At 40.8% G+C, this 18,509-nt stretch overlaps 1 protein-coding gene across 2 annotated transcripts in view; it reads left to right on the top strand.

The window, feature by feature from the left end:
- Positions 1 to 17,018: 17,018 nt before the first annotated feature.
- The window catches only part of LOC126354674 (CYFIP-related Rac1 interactor B), a 423,392-nt gene continuing 421,901 nt past the window's right edge, over positions 17,019 to 18,509 (top strand). Inside the window, exon 1 of one of the 2 annotated variants that reach the window (XM_050004475.1) lies at positions 17,019 to 17,166. The gene's annotated coding sequence lies outside the window, so the exon portion shown is untranslated. The remainder of the gene's footprint in view (positions 17,167 to 18,509) is intronic. The other variant, XM_050004473.1, reaches the window with a different exon arrangement.

Here is an 18,509-nt window from a genome sequence, read left to right as displayed (position 1 = left end):
ATATAAATTACTTTTATTTCGAAGTAAGTATTTTCATGTATAAATTTGGTATATGCTAATGAATCACTGCGTAATAGTTATGTGAAATAAGTTTGTTCAGTTCCTATATTTGTTGCTTTCATCTAGGTTAACGCTACCAAACACTACGCAGCTGGGATACAACTTTCATACAGTATGGCTAAGAGGTGTCTTTGTGACGATGAAATTCGAAAACTTCCTTTTCGAGGACCTTCCATCAGACTCAGATAGTGAAACAAATTTGTTTCAAACCTCTGGTAGTGACTCTACATACGAACTCGACTGTAAAATACCATATTAACATGTCCCACAGAAAATATGAATGAATCAGATGAAGCAGAACATGAGGGACAACGCTGTGAAAAGAGGGTATAAAATATGGATAACGTGTCATCAACCTGCATATAATCTTAAGTTCCAAATCTATAAAGGAAAAATAGCTAAAGAGAAGTCTGCCATGAGACTGTGTACACAGGTAGTGACAGTTTTATGTGAAGTACTTTATGGTAAAAATCATATTATTTTCGTGGATAATTTCTTCACATCTTGTACTTTCTTCGTCCTACTAAAGGCCCAGAAAATGTTTGCAGTTGGAACCGTAAACCCTACATGTAAATTTCTCCCGAAATTAAAGGAAGACAAAAGAATGAAACGAGGGGACTTTGACAGCAGAGTCAGCATTCATGGTGTGTCATTTTACAAGTGGATAGACAAACGAGCGGTGTACCTGATCTCCAAGTGACACCACAAGTGTAAACATGAAGGACAAAGATCAATGAACTGCTGTAGTGGGAGGCCCCCGTGAATTGAGTGACTAAAACAGGAAAATGGATTTTCCTGACAGTTTTGATCGTCTAAAGGGAGACTATGGTTATGATTGCAAAAGTAAAAAATAGTGGCAGAGGCTTTTTCCACTTTATTGATACGTGTCAAGACAATGCGTTTGTCATCTACAAAGAAACTGAAATGGAACAATTCATGAATAAAGACATCTAAAGATCTGCTTGCCAGAACGATTGTCCACAGCATTGATGTAGGTCAAAAATGAAAGAGTGTAACTCTCAGTAAACATAGACCACATGTGGAAAAACAAATAATACTGGAAGGAAGTGAATATGAGCCAACAGCGGCAACATCTAGAAGATGCACAGTATGCAGCACACATGCTTTTCCTGGCAGAACACGGTGGACATGTTCAAAATGTAATGTTCCTCTTTGGCTAAGAAAAGGTAAAAATTACTTTCGGACATTTCATTGGCAATAATATTAAACTTGTGAGGTGGTTGTGTAAACAATTTCCTTAGAAATGTGTTTCGTTTTACCTATTAAAGTCTGTCATCAAATAAATAACTAGTGACTGTTATTGGTGGTGGTTATCACAGGTAACCACAATCTATAATTAAAAAGTAAGTAAATAATGTAAAACTTATTTAAATAAATTATTTTACTTATTAATAATTTTTATAGTTTTGACAATTCAGATATTTTCCTTTAAAAATATTTCTGTCCCTCAAAGAGTTAGCATAAAATGATTTCACAGTTCGACATATCTACTGTCACCGACTCTAAGAAGAGAACCACTACTCGGGGACGAAAATCAACAACTAGAACGCCATACAAGGATCAGTTGACCAAGTCCCTTGAGAAAAGTGATCTCAAGAAGAAAGCATTGAGTTTTTCTGGGGATAGAGGTCGCCCTGCGAGCACAAAAGGAAAGTTTCGAGGCCTTGAGAAAAAGAAAATTTGTTCCATGAAACGATATGATTTATCATCGGACTCAGCAGACACTTGCAAACCTCTCCTTGTCAGTAGCAATAATGACCTGCATATTAACGATGGGGATACACCAGTCTTCCCTCTTGAAAAGTTATCTAGGAGTAATGTGGGTTAAGTATTTTATGTGTCAAATGTGTGCTGAACTTAATTGTGGCAGGTTGAAGGTGTAGGAATTATTTACGTTTGCGTTTTCTGCAGACAATTTGGTGTTCTTTTAAAACAATTAAAGCTGCTCTTTTTAGACTGATCTTTGTTTTGTATTGTTTTATTCAGTTATATTATAATATTTCACAAGATTTTTTGTACCTTTCTATTGCGGCCCATATTAGTCTTAGCTCCATTTTACGAGCTTTTCGTGACTCTTCGTTTTTGTATAGATATAATACATATTAATCATTGTCTTACCTCTTAACATTAATTAAACTTGTTGTAGTTGTTAATGAAGGTAAAAGTCTATAAAAGTACTTTTAAATCAAAAGCAAAAGAGGGTGCCCACATTTACAGCTTTTTCTCAATTCGTAGAGTACCTGTGTAGATGTAGATGTACTGTTGCATCGATAGGTTAAGCACACCAGAGGTAAGAGGGAAGTATAGAAAGCAGTGATGAACATTCGTTTTCCTTGACTATCAACATGCCCTACAAAAACGAACTGCGCTTTCTGTATGAGACAGGAAGTGTCCTTACTTTGGTCAGATATAAGAGGCGATCAGAAAGTTTCCCTTTGAGAGCGTTGCTGCGTCATATATGCAACCCAGCGTGACTCCGATGCGGATATACATCGAAGCGACAAAGAAACTGGTATAGGCACGCGTATTCAAATGCAGACATGTAAACATGCAACATACGGCGCTGCGGTCGGCAACGCTTATGTAAGACAATAAGTGTCTGGTGCAGTTGTTAAATCGGTTACTGCTGCTACAACGGCAGGTTATCGAGATTTACGTGGGTCTGAAGGTGATTTTATAGCCGGCACACGAGCGATGGGACACACCACCTCCGTGGTAGCGATGAAGTGGGGATTTTTCCTGACGACCATTTCACGAGTGTACCTTGAATATCGGGAATCCGGTAAAACATCAAATCTCCAACATCGCTACGGCCGAAAAAAGATCCTCAAGAACGGGACCAATGACGACTGAAGAGAATAGTTCTGTGTGACACAAGTGCAACCTTTCCGCAGACTGCTGTAGTTTTCAATGCTAGGCCATAAACAAGAGTAAGCGTATGAACCATTCAAAGGAACATCATCGTTATGGGCTTTCAGAGCCGAAGGCCCACTCGTGTACCCTTAATGATTGCACGGCACAAAGATTTACGCCTCGCCTGGGCCCGTTAACACCGACATTGGACTGTTGACGACTGGAAACATGTTGCCTCGCCGGAGGAGTCTCGTTTCAAATTGTATCGACCGGATGAACGTGTATGGGTATGTAGACAACCTCATGAATCCGTGGATCCTGCATGTCAGCAGGGGCTATTCAAGCTGGTGGAGGCTCTGTAATGGTCTGAGGCGTGTGCAGTTGAAGTGATATGGGACTCCTGATACGTCGAGACACGACTCTGACAGGTTACACATACGTAAGCATTCTGTCTGATCAGCTGCATGCATTCATATCCATTGTGCATTCCGACGGACTTGGGCAATTCCAGTAGGACAATGCGACACCTCACACGGTTTTAATTTGCTACAGAGTGGCTCTAGGAACCCTCTTCTGAATTTAAACACTTCCGCTGGCCACCAAACTCCCCAGACATGAACATTATTGAGCCTATCTGGTAAGTCTTGCGACGTGCTGTTCAGAAGAGATCTCTACCCCATCATACTCTTACGGATTTACGGACAGCCCTGTAGGATTCATGTTGTTAATTCCCTCCAGTACTACTTCAGACATTAGTCGTGTCGATGTCACGTCACGTTGCGGCACTTCTGCGTGCACACGGGGATCCTACACGATATTAGGCAAATGTACCAGTTTCTTCAGTGTATAAGCACCGAGATGTAGTCAATGGTTTAGTGTGGCCTTCGAATGCAAATTTTTTGATTGCCCCTTGTTTGTGAATCAGACCTCATGAAAACATTGCATTACGCTGGGGAGTGTTTGTACTTTCGTTGTGAACAGAAGGCAGCCTTACGTTGAAACTTACAACGTAATTCCACAAAGATGGTATTTCGATTGTGTTGTGGAAGATAGAATCTTTGTATTCGTAGAAGCAGGTCGGACACAGGCTGCAGTCTCACAAGCGTTGAATATCCCACTAAGTGCATTTCAAGGTTCTGGCGACGGTTTTGAGACAAAGGAAATGTTTGTATGATATCAGTTAATTATCGACCAATTCTAAACTCGATACAATCGGACTGCTGTCTGCCAACTGTAGAACAATATAATATGTCTGAAAGGTATTTTCTGACAGAACGGTTCATTTTTTTCGTATGAAATCAGAAGGACGGAAGTAACGTCAGACCTCTGTCAAAAGTGCTATATTGCTGTTGCAGACGTCAATATTGAGTTTTGGTAGATACTGTTGTTGAAATCTTGTCTATGATACTAATGGTGCATATGGTACTGTATTAATTTAGGTAAGCTTTAGATTAATACGTTTTGTCCATCGAAGAGACAAGAAATGTACAGATACGCTGATGACAGAAAATCTGGATTTGTGTACTGAACGTGTGCATGGAGCGTCAAAGTCTTAACATAACAATGACACTCACGTTCGATGACCTTGCTGTTGCTGCATCGAGCGGATCGACGTCGTATTACTATGCAGCTCGCTACACTGAAGCAACAGGCGTGTTGCATATGGAGCAGGCGTTACACAGCCAGGCTTCCGACGCAGCGGGTAGCTGACCGGTTCGGAAGGAACAGAAGCAGGAACACTAAGTTGCGTTTACATACCGCATCAGCAGCAACCTTGGCGCTTGTTCACATAGTACAGTCGTTTTATCTTATTTATTATTTTTGTCATGTTCTGTCCCAGTCATCGTTCACTGTGTTTTTCTTATGCGCTGATATCACAATCGTCGTTAGTGGCGATACTCGCACATGATGTTGTGAATGGTAAATAATCTTAGGTTTCATATCTCACACTGATAGACATACCAAGAAATAATGACAATATTTTTTTTTTGTTTATTGACGAACGTCAATTCATTCATTTGATTACAGGTTAAGAAAGTGAAAGAAGTTTATATGAACCAAAACACAATCACAGGACAAAATAAGTATAAGTGAGAAAATAAATCAGTGGCATCTTTCAGGTGAATTCTCGAATGTGAATGCTGTCATTCACCATTAATTCAAATTTTTGATGAACATTAACAGCTTACATAAATTCAGCTGTAAGACGGCCACAAACAGTCTTTTCCATTCATGCACAAATCCACTAATATTACCTTGAAAAAAAAAAAAAAACATTACGTTTCACACAATTTGATATAGTAGTTCAATGAATCTAGTTCCAAACCGAGCCATTATCACTTGTGGCAGCCGGCCGTAGTGGCCGTGCGGTTCTAGGCGCTACAGTCTGGAACCGAGCGACCGCTGCGGTCGCAGGTTCGAATCCTGCCTCGGGCATGGATGTGTGTGATGTCCTTAGGTTAGTTAGTTCTAAGTTCTAGGTGACTGATGACCTCAGAAGTTAAGTCGCATAGTGCTCAGAGCCATATCACTTGTGGCAGATGTTGATGCTAGCGGCGTAGATGGATGCGATGTTTTAAATGTTCGACTTATTGGTGTTATAGGCAGTGACGAAGTACTTCGTATTCGGGCGCGAGCTATGAAGAGTCCTTTAATTCTGTATACCGATCTAACAAAATAGTCTTAAGAAGTGTTGATCTTACTCAGATTCAGTAGGCACATAAGTGTCATCTGTAGAGTCGTTCAGTGATCACGCTAATACCGAAATGGTGGATGATAAAGAGAAGCCCGAAAACTGAACTTGATCTGACAACATTGTTTGACACATAGGAAGCGGGTACTAGCGTAGCTGAGTACGTGCGCCGTATACATGATCTTGTTTTAATTTTATTTTTAGGTTAGAGGAACCCGCGCTCACTTGGCAACAAAGACGAATTACCTCTCGAAATCGAAGATACATCAGCCATATGATTCCCAAAGAATGCTCGACCCCACAAATCGGAAAGGGAAAAGGTTAATATATATCAGTAAACTGCAGGAGCGCCCATAGTAATGAACCACAATTAGTATCGCTTATCGAACGTTATAACGCTCAGATAATATTAGGAACAGAAATTTGGCTGAAACTGACAGTGAATAGCAACGAAATCCTAAATTTAGATTGGAACATTTATCGTAAAGATAGGTTAGTCGCCAATAGTGATGGCATATTTATTGCCGTACAGAACTCGATAAAATGTAGCGTGGAATAACCTAGGTGAAGTTAAGCATTAGAGATGGGTTACAAATGGTAATCGGATTGTTTTATAGATCAGCTGGGTCAGGAACTGTAGTGGTAGAGCGCTTCAGAGACAACTTGCAGGATATAGTGTACAATTTTCCTGATTATGCTGTAGTTTTCGGGTGGGACTTCTGCTTCCCAGGTATACATCTAGAGAGTTATGCTATCAGAAGTACTGCCAGCAAAAGAGATTCGTCTGAAGTTATTCTGAAAGTCTTGTTCGAAAATTACTTTGAGCATATAGAGAACCGACTCACGAAGGTAATGTCTTAGACCTTCTAGCAACAAATAGACAAGAACTTTCAGAAAAAGTTGATACAGAGGAGGGTATAAGTGATAATGCGACAGAAAAAAATTGATACAGAGGAGGGTATAAGTGATAATGAGACTGTGCTAGCATCTGCGACTCCTGGCATTACAAGGAATATCAAGAAAGCTAAGAAAATATTTTTCAAAATGGTTCAAATGGCTCTGAGCACTATGGGACTTAACATCTGTGGACATGAGTCCCCTAGAACTTAGAACTACTTAAACCTAACTAACCTGAGGACATCACAAACATCTATGCCCGAGGCAGGATTCGAATCTGCGACCGTAGCAGTCGCGCGGTTCCAGACTGAAGCGCCTAGAACCGCGAGACCACCGCGGCCGGCGAAAATATTTTTGCTTAGCAAGAGTGATACCACACAGATTGCAGGGTATCTGAGTAATCAACGTCAAATATTTAGTGCTTGGAACGAAGTTGTAATCACAAACTGAAAAAATTGAAAAGCAGCATTCAACATGCCTTAGGTAAATATCATCCAAAAAGGTCTTAAGGGATGCGGAAGATCCACTGTGATACAGTAGTTGCGTTAGAAACCTGCTACGCCAACAAAGCGAACTTCATCACAGATTCAAGAGAAGTCAAATCTAACTGACACACAAAAATTGAACGGAGCGAAAATGAGCGTAAGGAAAGCAATGAGAGAAGAGTTCAGTGACTCTGAAAGTAAAATTTTGACGTCCGATCTGACTAAAAATCCCAAGAAGTTTTGGTCTTACGTAAAATCAGTAAGAGGTTCAAAGTCCTTTATTCAGTTACTTAATGACCACAATGGCACCGAAACGAAAAAATGACAGATGGCAGAAATACTAATTCATCGAGGAAGATCGTGACACGGTCCCTCATTTCTATAATCGTACGAACTTCGAAATGACAGATATTGAGATAAGCTGACAGTGTGATAGAAAAACAGCTACAATCGCGTTATACTGGAAATGAATCAGGACCAAATGAGACACTTGTAAGTTTCTATAGAGATTATACGAAAGATCATGCTCCACTTCCAGCAGCAGTTTATCGTAGAATGCTGGAACAACGAAAGGCACAAGTGACTGGAAGAAGGGCAATAGCAGAAAGGCACTTATAGGCCTATATCGTTGAGGTCAGTCTGTTGTAGAATTGTGGAACATGTTTTATGCTCAAGAACTCTGACGTTTTCCTAAGAGACAATCTCCATTCCTTCCGAACTGACTATGCAAATGTAGACGAGATGTGGCTCAAATTCAAAGATATAGTAGCAACAGCAATTGAGAGATTCATACCTCATACATTGGTAAGAGATGGAACGGATCCCCCGTGGTACACACAACAGGTCCGAACGCTGTTGCAGAGGCAACGGAAAAAGCATGCGAAGTTCAGAAGAACGCGAAATCCCGAAGATTGGCTAAAATTTACAGACGCGCGAAATTTGGCACGGACTTCAATGCGAGATGCCTTTAATAGGTTCCACAAAGAAACATTGCCTCGAAATTTGGTAGAAAATCCGAAGAAATTCTGGTCGTATGTAAAGTACACAAGCGGCAAGACGCAGTCAATGCCTTCGCTGCGCAGTGCCGATGGTACTGTTACCGACAACTGTGCCGCTAAAGCGGAGTTATTGAACGCAGTTTTCCGAAATTCCTTCACCAAGGAAGACGAATGGAATATTCCAGAATTTGAAACACGAACAGCTGCTAGCATGAGTTTCTTAGAAGTAGATACCTTAGGGGTTGCGAAGCAACTCAAATCGCTTGATACGGGGAAGTCTTCAGGTCTAGATTGTATACCGATTAGGTTCCTTTCAGATTACGCCGATACAATAGCTCCCTACTTAGCACTCATATACAACCGCTCGCTCACCGCTAGATTTGTACCTACAGATTGGAAAATTGCGCAGGTCGCACTAGTGTTTAAGAAGGGTAGTAGGAGTAATTCATCTAACTACAGACCTATATCATTGACGTCGGTTTGCAGTAGGGTTTTGGAGCATATACTGCATTCAATCATTATGAATCACCTCGAAGGAAACGATCTATTGATACGTAATCAGCATGGTTTCAGAAAACATCGCTCTTGTGTAACGCATCTAGCTCTTTATTCGCATGAAGTAATGGCCGCTATCGACAGGGGATCTCAAGTTGATTCCGTATTTCTAGATTTCCGGAAAGCTTTTGACACCATTCCTCACAAGCGACTTCTAATCAAGCTGCGGGCCTATGGGGTATCGTCTCACTTGTGCGACTGGATTCGTGATTTCCTGTCGGGAAGGTCGCAGTTCGTAGTAATAGACGGCAAATCATCGACTAAAACTGAAGTGATATCAGGTGTTCCCCAGGGAAGCGTCCTGGGACCTCTGCTGTTCCTGATCTATATAAATGACCTGGGTGACAATCTGAGCAGTTCTCTTAGGTTGTTCGCAGATGATGCTGTAATTTACCGTCTAGTAAGGTCATCCGAAGACCAGTATCAGTTGCAAAGCGATTTAGAAAAGATTGCTGTATGGTGTGGCAGGTGGCAGTTGACGCTAAATAACGAAAAGTGTGAGGTGATCCACATGAGTTCCAAAAGAAATCCGTTGGAATTCGATTACTCGATAAATAGTACAATTCTCAAGGCTGTCAATTCAACTAAGTACCTGGGTGTTAAAATTACGAACAACTTCCGTTGGAAAGACAACATAGATAATATTGTGGGGAAGGCGAACCAAAGGTTGCGTTTCATTGGCAGGACACTTAGAAGATGCAACAAGTCCACTAACGGGACAGCTTACACTACACTCGTTCGTCCTCTGTTAGAATATTGCTGCGCGGTGTGGGATCCTTACCAGGTGGGATTGACGGAGGACATCGAAAGGGTGCAAAAAATGGCAGCTCGTTTTGTATTATCACGTAATAGGGGAGAGAGTGTGGCAGATTACAGCAAAGACGTTTTTCGTCGCGACGAGATCTTTTTACGAAATTTCAGTCACCAACTTTCTCTTCCGAATGCGAAAATATTTTGTTGAGCCCAACCTATATAGGTAGAAATGATCATCAAAATAAAATAAGAGAAATCAGAGCTCGAACAGAAAGGTTTAGGTGTTCGTTTTTCCCGCGCGCTGTTCGGGAGTGGAATGGTAGGGGGATAGTATGATTGTGGTTCGATGAACCCTCTGCCAAGCACTTAAATGTGAATTCCAGAGTAGTCATGTAGATGTAGATGTAGAACGAAAATCCCTATAAAAATCATCAAGGAATTCGCAAACAGAGATCTTGCGAAACTCAGCTCGCACTCTTCCACACTGTAGACAACGGCGGTCAGTTTGGTACCGTGTTCCTTGACTTGGTGTGACACTGTCCTGGACTGCTAATTAGTGAAAAAAAAACGAGTTTACCGAATATCGGGCCAGATTCAAGACTTCCTTGCACCTAGAATTCAACACGTCGCTCTCAACGGAGCAAAATCGACGTATATCGGTGGGTACCTCAAGGAAGTTATCGTAGGACCTTTACTGTTTACATTTAATATAAGTGATCTGGTAGGAAGCGTCGGAAGCTCTTTAAAGCTGCTTGCAGACGTATGATTGTGTATTAGAAGGCGGCAATGGCAGAACATAGTAAAATATCTGCAGAAGGATCTACAGAGGACACATGAATGGTGTGGGCTCTGGCAGTTGACCCTAAACGTCAGTAGATATAGCACCATTACTGTTTGCCACATATACAAATTATCCGGTGGATTAAGGCAGACGGCCGGCCACGGTGGCCGAGTGGTTCTTGGCGCTTCAGTCCGGAACTGTGCGACTGCTACGGTCGCAGGTTCGAATCCTGCCTCGGGCATGAATGTGTGTGATGTCCTTAGGTTAGTTAGGTTTAAGTAGTTCTAAGTTCTAGGGGACTGATGACCAAAGTAGTTGAGTCCCATAGTGCTCAGAGCCATTTGAACCATTAAGGCAGACGTTATGGTTGCTCGCGGCTAATGTTGTATACAGGACAGTCGCACCAACAGAAAATTTTAACGAAACGCAGGGGGACCATCAGAGTATCGACGTTTGCGCAGGGAGTGGTAGTTGAGCTTCAGCATGAACAAATGTAACATATTGCAGGTAAATAGGCGAAAGCACTCATTATTGCTCGATTACACCATTGGCGTTTTGGCGATCAGAAAAAATTGTAAGATCCTGGTGCAGTCTAAGACGGCCGCGCGGGATTAACCGAGCGGTCCATGTCACTGCAGTCGTGGACTGTGCGGCTGGTCCCGGTGGAGGTTCGAGTCCCCCCTCCGGCATGGGTGTGTGTGTGTTTGTCCTTAGGATAATTTAGGTTAAGTTGTGTGTAATCTTACGGACTGATGAGCTTAGCAGTTAAATCCCATAAGATTTCACACACATCACATCATCAGTTTAAGACGGAACAATAACATGAAACGAACTGTAGCAAAAAGACAGACTTCAAATGGAGATTAAATGCATGAATACCAAGGAAATGTAGTCCACTTACGAAGGTAGTTGATTGAGAACCCGCTTTCGAACAGTTCTTGAATATTGCTTTTCAATCGATGATCCTTATCAAGTAAAATTAACAGAGCAGACAAACACCGTCCAAAGAAGAGAAACTTGTTTAGACACATTTTTGTACAATAAGCGTCAAGGAACTGCTCATCAAAATCTAAGGAAGACGCTATAAGAAAGGCGTGGCGCATCAAGTTGTGGTTTACTAACGACATTTCGAGAGCGCACAATCCATGAAGACTAGAGTAACATTTTACTTCCTTCCATGCACATATCGCGAAAACTGAAGGAATTAGAGTTTATATGAAGGTTTACCGAGGCACTTTCTTGCTGTGCACCACTCGATAATGGACCAGGAAAGGGGAAGTTAGATTGGCAAGCGAAGCACTCTCCGCCTTACAAACCAATGAGGCTTGCGGGATATAAATGTAGGTGTAGACTTTTCCATAAAGTTAAAAAGCCGCTCCATGTGAAAGGGAACGTCATTATGTGTATACCCATTTTAGCTTCCCGGCGACTTCAATGTGTTGAGATATAGATCACGAAGTCGATTCAGACATGGCCATGTTTTAGGAGTCACCCAATTATTTTGCTCACATGATTTAGGGTAACTACGACAATTTTGTCTTATTTACTGCCCTTCCTCGTTCGGTTCGACTGGTTAGAACGAAACATGATGTAATTTCATACCTCACTCGCTACCAAACCAATTTAACACTTGGCTTTAAAGGCAAAAGGTGCATGCCTGTGTTCCGAATGATTCTACAGTTAATTTCTACAATGTCCAGCAAGCTCAAGTATCTGGTTGCTATTGAGAACCGTTCCGAAGTTACTAGCTCAATCGTAACGCGGCTTAGCCAGCAAGGGAAAATGTACACTCTGTGAATGGTACTTAGGCTGATATTCATCTCTTCTGTACACGGAACATCTCAGCAGCACAGGCTTGGTGAACTACTGCTAGCCACAGAAATTTCAGAAACACTAGAAATTGGGAATGTCATAAGAGTTCAGATGGAACTGGTTCATTACAAATAGCCTAAAATATTCGGAAAATATATCCATCACCTCTTTTTCATTTTCTAACCCTCAGGCAGGGTTTCCATTAATTATGCGCTGCTTTTGCTGAACTGAACGTCTCTAAATTTCTAACATGTCACGCTAAATCCAGTAACGCACAATCGCTGATTACCAAATTTATACTGATTTCTGTCATCTGTTCCGACTACAACAGCACAAGATTTTCAATGCAGAACGGACTGGTGTCTCCCATTGAAGTTTGCTCTTTTTATTTCAATCTTTTCCGTTTATGAAACGTGTGAAAAAGGTACGTTACGATAGAAATGCCCCGCAAGTGATCTCCCATACAAATAAGTAACTGAAGTTAGATGCAAGATTGATACGATCACTACAGTATTTTACTATGTATAATCCTAACAGCCCTCACATTTCTTGACCTCTGAACTGATTTATGCAGCCATTTGTAGCGGGAGCCGCGTTTTTCGGACTTAACCACGTAGCCACAAGGTATGTGTAATAAGTTTTACTTCTACAGCACTTATTAAAAATTTCACTTTATCAAACTTACGAGTGAGAAATTGCAGCTTTTTAAATAGTAATAAATATTTTATTTTTGTTTCGAAATTCAAGATTTTTTTTTCTTAATGTCAAGCACGGAGAGGTTCGTTGCGGAAGACGTTGCCACAACTAGTCTTCGTAGTCACAGGAAAAATTACATTTCATGGAAGAATGGAAGGATACCTGAGTCTGGTAACTTTCCAGTTCCATTTAGAAAGAGAATATCGTCAACTATTTACTCTTTATGGAAATGCGTGCACGGAGAGGTTCGTTGTGGAAGACGTTGCCACAACTAGTCTTCGTAGTCACAGAAAAATTACATTTCATGGAAGAATGGAAGGATACCTGAGTCTGGTAACTTTCCAGTTCCATTTAGAAAGAGAATATCGTTAACTATTTACTCTTTATGGAAATGCGTGCACGGAGAGGTTCGTTGCGGAAGACGTTGCCACAACTAGTCTTCGTAGTCACAGGAAAAATTACATTTCATGGAAGAATGGAAGGATACCTGAGTCTGGTAACTTTCCAGTTCCATTTAGAAAGAGAATATCGTTAACTATTTACTCTTTATGGAAATGCGTGCACGGAGAGGTTCGTTGTGGAAGACGTTGCCACAACTAGTCTTCGTAGTCACAGAAAAATTACATTTCATGGAAGAATGGAAGGATACCTGAGTCTGGTAACTTTCCAGTTCCATTTAGAAAGAGAATATCGTTAACTATTTACTCTTTATGGAAATGCGTGCACGGAGAGGTTCTTTGCGGAAGACGTTGCCACAACTAGTCTTCGTAGTCACAGGAAAAATTACATTTCATGGAAGAATGGAAGGATACCTGAGTCTGGTAACTTTCCAGTTCCATTTAGAAAGAGAATATCGTTAACTATTTACTCTTTATGGAAATGCGTGCACGGAGAGGTTCGTTGTGGAAGACGTTGCCACAACTAGTCTTCGTAGTCACAGGAAAAATTACATTTCATGGAAGAATGGAAGGATACCTGAGTCTGGTAACTTTCCAGTTCCATTTAGAAAGAGAATATCGTTAACTATTTACTCTTTATGGAAATGCGTGCACGGAGAGGTTCGTTGCGGAAGACGTTGCCACAACTAGTCTTCGTAGTCACAGGAAAAATTACATTTCATGGAAGAATGGAAGGATACCTGAGTCTGGTAACTTTCCAGTTCCATTTAGAAAGAGAATATCGTTAACTATTTACTCTTTATGGAAATGCGTGCACGGAGAGGTTCGTTGTGGAAGACGTTGCCACAACTAGTCTTCGTAGTCACAGGAAAAATTACATTTCATGGAAGAATGGAAGGATACCTGAGTCTGGTAACTTTCCAGTTCCATTTAGAAAGAGAATATCGTTAACTATTTACTCTTTATGGAAATGCGTGCACGGAGAGGTTCGTTGGGGAAGACGTTGCCACAACTAGTCTTCGTAGTCACAGGAAAAATTACATTTCATGGAAGAATGGAAGGATACCTGAGTCTGGTAACTTTCCAGTTCCATTTAGAAAGAGAATATCGTTAACTATTTACTCTTTATGGAAATGCGTGCACGGAGAGGTTCGTTGTGGAAGACGTTGCCACAACTAGTCTTCGTAGTCACAGGAAAAATTACATTTCATGGAAGAATGGAAGGATACCTGAGTCTGGTAACTTTCCAGTTCCATTTAGAAAGAGAATATCGTTAACTATTTACTCTTTATGGAAATGCGTGCACGGAGAGGTTCGTTGTGGAAGACGTTGCCACAACTAGTCTTCGTAGTCACAGAAAAATTACATTTCATGGAAGAATGGAAGGATACCTGAGTCTGGTAACTTTCCAGTTCCATTTAGAAAGAGAATATCGTTAACTATTTACTCTTTATGGAAATGCGTGCACGGAGAGGTTCGTTGTGGAAGACGTTGCCACAACTAGTCTTCGTAGTCACAGGAAAAATTACATTTCATGGAAGAATGGAAGGATACCTGAGTCTGGTAACTTTCCAGTTCCATTTAGAAAGAGAATATCGTTAACTATTTACTCTTTATGGAAATGCGTGCACGGAGAGGTTCGTTGTGGAAGACGTTGCCACAACTAGTCTTCGTAGTCACAGGAAAAATTACATTTCATGGAAGAATGGAAGGATACCTGAGTCTGGTAACTTTCCAGTTCCATTTAGAAAGAGAATATCGTTAACTATTTACTCTTTATGGAAATGCGTGCACGGAGAGGTTCGTTGTGGAAGACGTTGCCACAACTAGTCTTCGTAGTCACAGGAAAAATTACATTTCATGGAAGAATGGAAGGATACCTGAGTCTGGTAACTTTCCAGTTCCATTTAGAAAGAGAATATCGTTAACTATTTACTCTTTATGGAAATGCGTGCACGGAGAGGTTCGTTGTGGAAGACGTTGCCACAACTAGTCTTCGTAGTCACAGAAAAATTACATTTCATGGAAGAATGGAAGGATACCTGAGTCTGGTAACTTTCCAGTTCCATTTAGAAAGAGAATATCGTTAACTATTTACTCTTTATGGAAATGCGTGCACGGAGAGGTTCGTTGTGGAAGACGTTGCCACAACTAGTCTTCGTAGTCACAGAAAAATTACATTTCATGGAAGAATGGAAGGATACCTGAGTCTGGTAACTTTCCAGTTCCATTTAGAAAGAGAATATCGTTAACTATTTACTCTTTATGGAAATGCGTGCACGGAGAGGTTCGTTGTGGAAGACGTTGCCACAACTAGTCTTCGTAGTCACAGGAAAAATTACATTTCATGGAAGAATGGAAGGATACCTGAGTCTGGTAACTTTCCAGTTCCATTTAGAAAGAGAATATCGTTAACTATTTACTCTTTATGGAAATGCGTGCACGGAGAGGTTCGTTGTGGAAGACGTTGCCACAACTAGTCTTCGTAGTCACAGAAAAATTACATTTCATGGAAGAATGGAAGGATACCTGAGTCTGGTAACTTTCCAGTTCCATTTAGAAAGAGAATATCGTTAACTATTTACTCTTTATGGAAATGCGTGCACGGAGAGGTTCGTTGTGGAAGACGTTGCCACAACTAGTCTTCGTAGTCACAGGAAAAATTACATTTCATGGAAGAATGGAAGGATACCTGAGTCTGGTAACTTTCCAGTTCCATTTAGAAAGAGAATATCGTTAACTATTTACTCTTTATGGAAATGCGTGCACGGAGAGGTTCGTTGTGGAAGACGTTGCCACAACTAGTCTTCGTAGTCACAGGAAAAATTACATTTCATGGAAGAATGGAAGGATACCTGAGTCTGGTAACTTTCCAGTTCCATTTAGAAAGAGAATATCGTTAACTATTTACTCTTTATGGAAATGCGTGCACGGAGAGGTTCGTTGTGGAAGACGTTGCCACAACTAGTCTTCGTAGTCACAGAAAAATTACATTTCATGGAAGAATGATAGGATACCTGAGTCTGGTAACTTTCCAGTTCCATTTAGAAAGAGAATATCGTTAACTATTTACTCTTTATGGAAATGCGTGCACGGAGAGGTTCGTTGTGGAAGACGTTGCCACAACTAGTCTTCGTAGTCACAGAAAAATTACATTTCATGGAAGAATGGAAGGATACCTGAGTCTGGTAACTTTCCAGTTCCATTTAGAAAGAGAATATCGTTAACTATTTACTCTTTATGGAAATGCGTGCACGGAGAGGTTCGTTGTGGAAGACGTTGCCACAACTAGTCTTCGTAGTCACAGAAAAATTACATTTCATGGAAGAATGGAAGGATACCTGAGTCTGGTAACTTTCCAGTTCCATTTAGAAAGAGAATATCGTTAACGATTTACTCTTTATGGAAATGCGTGCACGGAGAGGTTCGTTGTGGAAGACGTTGCCACAACTAGTCTTCGTAGTCACAGGAAAAATTACATTTCATGGAAGAATAGAAGGATACCTGAGTCTGGTAACTTTCCAGTTCCATTTAGAAAGAGAATATCGTTAACTATTTACTCTTTATGGAAATGCGTGCCTGACCATTGACGCAGAGGGATAGGAATTGTTGCTATGCTACTGTATGTCGTGTTCTACAGCAAAACATAAAAACTGGGAGCCAATACAATTTTGTCAAATAACTTAGACTACGTCTGTAAAATCTTTAAACAATATGCAATCAAAAATATGCAACTGCGCACTAAACGAAAATCAATCTTATGAATGAACATCATTGTAGTATATTTAGTTAATATTTTGTCTGAGAGAATCAGTGAAAGCTAGTTCTTTAATTTTCGTCAACTATGTCCGCTGTTGCATGTAAAATAGAGTTGCGAAAATAACCTAAACCACTAGAAGTAGTCCAATGCCTGTAACAATAAAGCCGCAATATTTTGTGTTAGTTACTTTGAGGCGCAGCGGTTGGCATCCCTGCTGATGGGCGGTGCCTTGGGCCGACGGCCGCACGTGTTCGTCGCTTAGCGCGACAGTCGCAGCTTTGCACGGGCGCGGTAACGTTGGAAGCGGTTGTGTGAATGCTATCCCTAGTCAGTATTTTTCTTGTCGAAGCAGTGATTTCAGACCTTCCATTGGATAACTGACGCTACACCACTGTCTATCATCAGGTAATACTTAATTGTCTTTCTAGGAGAGATCTTAACGATAGCGATATTATCTACCCGCCGCATATTTTTGCAAGAAAAGCATGTGACGCATGTCAGTTCCAATACTTTCTGTATTTCGGAGATTTAATTGCATATTCTGCTTCACCTGATTAGTATATTTTGTTTCCATTACCTGCGTCTTGTGGAGACAACAATGTCTGCGGCGCTTCCATTCGTGTCCATGAAATATTCATGTTGCTGATTTGGATAATACTTATTATGTGGCCTGACAGTGCTTTCGCTTTTTGAACAAGGAACATGTAACAATGCCTTATAATATTGTCTGTGAGTACTAATCGTTCATTTGTTGTTAACGTTAACTATTTTCAGTCAACATAGTCCTGAATTCAGTACTAGTAGTCCTGAAATTAGAGTCATGTGCGTAATTTTCCGATGCTGTTTATGTTCTAACGAGCTAGCCATTGCTGTAGAAGACTTGTAGGTATAGAAAATACTCTCTCTGCTTAAGATATTTGTATCTGATATTTACGATTCTTCTGGTTTAAATATCTCAGGGAAACATATTCAGTAAAGAATATCCCAAGAAACGTTTGTCAGTTATGTAAATAGTCTACGAAATTTACTGACGTCTTTCTCAATCCGAGGCATGTGAAGCGTTACTTCTAGCCTTGCTGTCGTTCAGATAATCTGAGATTGCCTAACATCCGGGAAACGATAGTGAGAGCGGGACTTTATCAGAACGTCGGCTTTTTCTTTCGACAGTATCTGTCGACGGCTTAGTATAGTTCAGCGAGCGGAATGATTTTTACGTTTCAACAAGCGCCTTCGCAGAAGTACGACACACAATAAGCGGGATGTTGTAATCAGTACAGGACGCGCATCGGTGTTAAACTTCATTTCTTCTCCATTTGCCGCTACAGGGACAGTGTGTCAACTCTGTATAATCTCACTTATTGTATACCGAATTACACTGACTAATGACGTAATATTCGCCTCACGATGACAGACCGTATTGTTTTCACTAATGCAAGAATACTGAGGGCAGCAGTTTGTGTTGGTTCAAGGTCGTTTTACAGCGAAAATCTGTGCTTCACAAAAGTAATGAACATATTATGTTGCATTTTAGTCCGTACTAAGGAGGAAGACAAAACAGTTTCTAAGGAGTTCTTGTCATCACCAGGTTCCAGAGAACAAGTGTGAGTGAAGATATCGCAAGCTTATGACAACACAGAAATCTTCGACACATTTCGGACATTTGACTGAGAATAATTCCGTGAAGTGATATTCATTAAACAGTCGTCAATTTATATTACTTTCTTGAAATCTACTTAAGAAACTACTTT

This window comes from Schistocerca gregaria, chromosome 3 (assembly GCF_023897955.1).
Source record: "Schistocerca gregaria isolate iqSchGreg1 chromosome 3, iqSchGreg1.2, whole genome shotgun sequence".
Taxonomy (NCBI): Eukaryota; Metazoa; Arthropoda; class Insecta; order Orthoptera; family Acrididae; genus Schistocerca; species Schistocerca gregaria.
The sequence above is the reverse complement of the archived record's forward strand: the minus strand, read 5'-3'. Positions and strand labels throughout refer to the sequence as shown.